Genomic DNA, 5279 nt, shown 5'->3' with positions numbered 1-5279 from the left:
TCACTGTAGACTAAATCATGACGTAGGGCTGGAGAATTAATATGCCAGATCAATAGCTGCATACCAGGTACCAGAAGATGTGTTAATTGCCCAAGCAACAAAACCACACATGGAACAGTAGGTGCAATTGGAATCATCATCTGGTTAACTTCACAATAATTCTCTGTAATTTTCCAAGTTCTATCTGTTTTCTGCACAGCCTAAATAGGTAAGTTGAATGAGGAAGTGGAAGTGGTAGGACTCACCACCCCTGTGTCTTTGAAGTCCCTGATGGTGGTACTAATTTTTGCCATCTCTCCAGGAATGTGGTATTGCTGTTGGTTTACTATTTTCCTAGGTAGAGGCATTTCTAGTGGCTTTCACTTGGAGAAATAACCATGGCATTGAAAACCCACTGGACTCATTGTGAGATGAACCCAAGCTAAAACTACATTGGTCACCTGACACCCATAAGCTCCTGCTCTGACTTGTGGACCACAGTGATGGTTAGGGTCTCCTTGAATTAGTGCCAGTTCAGAGACATTGTCTAGTAATCCTCCAAATGTTTGACTATTTTTCCCCCAATGCATAATCACCTGGTCAGTGCCCGTAGGTTCTTTTAAGGAGAGTTGGGAGAAAAATTAACAATAAAAACTTCTGGTGGTATAGCAGGGTCCTTTCTTAAAAAAATCACATGCCTCTCTTCATTCAAAGGGTTCTGGGTCTGTCAACTGGCTCAAGTCTGGGAATTGATTGAAAGACAATGAGTCTTTCTTTTGGTGATTCACGTTAGACATCGTTCACTCAAATTAGAACTCTCCTATCTACCCAGATCAAGTAAGAATTTAGTAGATTGCTGATTTATTTCTTTTCCAGGGATGTGATAATCAACTAAAAAATGCCACAGGTCTCTACAAATTAGACTATTCTGATACTGCTTTGACTCTACTGTCTATTACAGCAAGCTCACCTTGTCTTTGGTAATTAAGTTTCACTATTTCACTCCTGCAGCCCTGGGATCCAATTATCCTCATTGCATTTAAATATTCTAGTTCAGTTGCGGAAATTCACACTATAATTTTTGACCTACAGGAAATTGACCACAGAGTTCTTCAAAGATGCTGGGATTACCCTCACAAATTTATTATTCACAGTCATGGTGAAAAGTTGATCCTCCAGGGTAGGTGAGCAGAACTTAAATGATAAATCCACTCTAACATTCCAATCTTCCCAAGCCTTTAAATAGAGAAATAGTTGATAGAATAACAGGGCCATTCTGGCATTTCAACTTCACTCAGTATAGGTCACCTTTTGGTCCATTTTCAGCTACCCAACCAACCACACTGTTAGAGTGCTTTTGAACAACTTGAACTAAATCATTGAATCCATAATCTTTGCTTAGCGTGGGCTCATATCAATCAATTTGGCCTGATTTAACTTCGTATTCCTTCCACCATTACTCACCTCCATTCCCACACATATTCTCCATATTTCTGTCTGTATAAATTGAAAAAAATCATGCACCTGCTTTGGTGTATAGCACTCCTTCTAGTGGATTACCCTTCAAGGTTTGCTGGGACTTGAGCCCAGGCATATGTCTAGGAGCAAAGAAGAGCTGCAGGGTAGATCCCGAGGAGAGTCAGCAGTGCTTTGCAAGGAAACTACCTTAAGAGAGGCCATTACAAATTTTTTTGGGGGGGCAAAGCACAACCTTCTCAGGCAGGGGTGGAAATTTTGGCAAAGAAAACTCAATAGAATTTAGGCGTATGACATCTCCAGCTTCATTGGAATTTTCCCATGGGTCTCCACTCCAATGTTTAGGATCTTATTCTCTCCCAATCAATGCTTTTTTTTAAATTTTTTTTTGAAGATTTTATTTATTTATTTGACAGAGAGAGAGACAGCCAGCGAGAGAGGGAACACAAGCAGGGGGAGTGGGAGAGGAAGAAGCAGGCTCATAGCGGAGGAGCCTGATGTGGGGCTCGATCCCATAATGCTGGGATCATGCCCTGAGCCGAAGGCAGACGCTTAACCGCTGTGCCACCCAGGCGCCCCTCTCCCAATCAATGCTTTTTAAACTCAACTTACCTTATTCCCCATTCCTCATCCCATACATACCTTAACCATACCTTTTTCTTGGGTTTTGCTTTGAAAATATACTACCTTATTCTTGATTTTTCCCATACACTTTTTATCTACTAGCAGAGAAAAATCTTGGGTTGTATGGTGGGATGTGAGGATACAATGTCCATCTCCAATTCCTGTCTCCAAGCACCAACTGTGCAGTTTCACTACCATTGGCCAAGTGCTCAGAGGATTGGCGTCCATGACCAAGCCTTTTATTTTTCTATGATATACTTCCTTTTCAGTGGCTTGTCTGAAACACACACTTTGGCGGGGAACAAAAGACATTTTTCTCAACCAGTAGACTCTAGTTAGTGCAGTGAAATTGCAGTTTACACCGAAGTTTTCAAGGGGATTAAACATTTAAGGGAAAATTACATGTAGCAAAAATTATCCTTGAAAGTCATTTGTGAAAGTTCCATGTGAAAGAATTACATAATGTCTATCAATAAGGCCAGTATTGGAACAGATTCCTGTTTGTTCAATTGAGCACCAGATTAAGTAAGTGGCTTTTGTTTAGGGTCCCCATTGAATGAAAAATAGGTGTTTAAACACTAGAACACACTCAAGGTGGTGGCATACTTAAACTGTGAGAAGCACACAGAGAGTCTCTTAACTCTCCTTCACTCCAAGACTTAGATTTGCTGAGTGGAGTAGTAGATGGATTCACCCCATTATTCATATTCTTATTTCCTACGTGTATGATGTGACCCCACAACCCAGAGGAGGTCACATGCCCCCAAAAGGGAGTATTTGGAGACAAATTCAGAAAATGCCTCTCAACCTGAAATTATCAAGAATTAGCAGGCAAGGGCCCAACAGAGTGGAAGTCACTCTGTGAGGCAGTGGCGACAGCAGTGGTGAAAGGATGAACAACAAGTTCAATGCATTGAAAGATTATGACAGTGGGGACCATGATCAAAATGAAGAAAACAGCACACAGAAAGGAAGTAAGAAGGAAAAAACAGAATGAGACAAGAGTCAGGGCAGCAGTAAGAGGAAGGCTGTTGTTCCTGGACCAGCAGAGCATCTCCTTCAGTACAATTATACTTTCTGATACTCCAGAAGAACCCCCAGCCATCCCACCAGCTCACAAAGCTATGAATAAAATATCAAACAGATTGGCACCTTTTTGCCTCTGCAGAGCAGTTCTGGAGATTTTACAGCCACATGGTAGGTCTTGGGGACCTGATGGGCCACAGTGACATCCAACTCTTCAAAGAAGGAATTAAACCCATATGGGAAGATGATGCAAATAAAAATGGTGGCAAGTGGATTATTTGGCTCCAGAAAGCCTTGGCATCTCATTGCTGTGAGAATCTTATCCTGGACATGTTGGAGGAACAGTTCATGGTTGGGGAGGAGATCTGTGGTGTTGTGGTCTCTGTCCAGTTTCAGGAGGACATTATTTTAATATGGAATAAGACTGCCAGTGATCAAACAACCACAGTCCAAATCCAGGTTATGCTTTGGCAAGTGCTTAACCTATGTCCCAACACCATCATAGAGTACAAAACTCATACTGACAGCATCAAAATGCCAGGCAGCCTGAGCCCCCAAAGGGTCCTCTTTCAAAACCTCTGTAAGCTGCAGTTGAATGTGCCATGACCTTCTCCCTCTCTGGATGGCACCATCATTGAAGCTGGCATCATTGGATTCTCTTGTTCTGTTGGCATGCTACCTGGAAGATCCTTTTGTCCTGGACAAGAGAAATTGGAAAAGCATTTTATGGTTTTTTTTTAAGATTTATTTATTTATTTGAGAGACAGAGCAAGCACACAATTATGAGGGGCAGAGGGAGGAGAGATAATCTTAAGCAGACTCAGTGTTGAGTGTGGAGCCCAAGGCGGGGCTTGATCTCACGACCCTGAGATCACAACCTGAGCAGAAACTAAGAGTCCAATGCCTAAACAACTGCACCACGCAGGCGTCTTGCAATTTAAGAGCGTGCTGACAAGCAGCAGCTACAACAGCTGAGATCACTTAATAAGTGGTTCTAAACTTAAAACAAAATAATGAACAGGAGAGAGAGATTAGCAAAAAGTAGCCAACCTGGAGAGAGTGTGTGCTTACAATATTGTTATTTGAGTGTTTCCCACATTTCCATAAAGTATGCTACATATCTTCTAAACATAATCAAGGATACCAGAAGCCTTACAAGTTCAATTAGGCTGATTCTGAAGTAGAAATTACTTCAGAATGGGATTCATTGGGGTGAAGGGTGTTGTCTTGGGTTCAGCTGTAACAAGAATGAGATAATTGTTGTGTTGTCATAACAAAAGAGAAGTTTACATAGTATCTTTAAAAAGTAGGAACCAAACCCAAGAATTTGTCAGTGTTGGTGTTGATTAGCTCTATGGTAGGGAGGAGAGTCCTGTATGTGGCAGACCCAAATCTTGGTTCCTATTGAGGTATATTCCACTATGGAGTGGCTCCTTTGTGGCTTTGAAGGAACTATCTGTGAAGATTAGTCTGTCTCTTTTGCTCAGAGTCCCACTGCAACCAGCCTCTTCTGATTACAGTAACAGCTAACATTTTTTTAAATTTTATTTATTTATTTGACAGAGAGAGACAGTGAGAGAGGGAACACAAGCAAGGGGCATGTGAGAGGGAGAAGCAGGCTTCCCGCCAAGCAGGGAGCCCGATGAGGGGCTCAGTCCCAGGACCCTGGGATCATGACCTTAGCTGAAGCCAGATGCTTAAGGACTAGCTAACATTTTTTAATGATGGTTTCTATTGACAGGCCTAGTCACATTTTGATTTGACTTGACCCACTAAGCAGGCTACTAGTCACTTTACTTCACTACTTTGACTTCCTCTTGTGTTTAGATCTGTCTTCTTCACTCTTAGGGGACTGAAAGCTGAGAGAAATTTCTAGGGAAACGGAGCCCTTTGGGCCTTGTTCTCAGACGTATACCCTCTGGTTCTGAAATATAACTGCTTTGCCATACCTAGGAGTAAACCTAACCAAAGAGGTGAAAGACCTGTACTCTGAAAACTATAAAACACTAACGAAAGAAATTGAAGATGACACAAAGAAATAGAGACATTCCATGCTCATGAATTGGAAGAACAAATATTGTTAAAATGTCTATATTACCCAAAGCAATCTACACATTTAATATAATTCCTATCAAAATACTAACAACATTTCTCACAGAGCTAGAACAAACAAT

General features: G+C 41.4%; 1 pseudogene; it reads left to right on the top strand.

Annotated features, from left to right (window-relative positions):
- The first annotated feature begins 2971 nt into the window (after positions 1 to 2971).
- Positions 2972 to 3711, top strand: LOC123793599 (eukaryotic translation initiation factor 4E type 2 pseudogene; annotated as a pseudogene).
- Positions 3712 to 5279: the final 1568 nt, after the last annotated feature.

Source organism: Ursus americanus, chromosome X (assembly GCF_024610735.1).
Source record: "Ursus americanus isolate L20-20 chromosome X, mUrsAme1.1.p, whole genome shotgun sequence".
NCBI classification, from domain to species: Eukaryota; Metazoa; Chordata; class Mammalia; order Carnivora; family Ursidae; genus Ursus; species Ursus americanus.
Note: the sequence above shows the minus strand (reverse complement) of the source record. Positions and strands in the feature narration are given on the sequence as shown.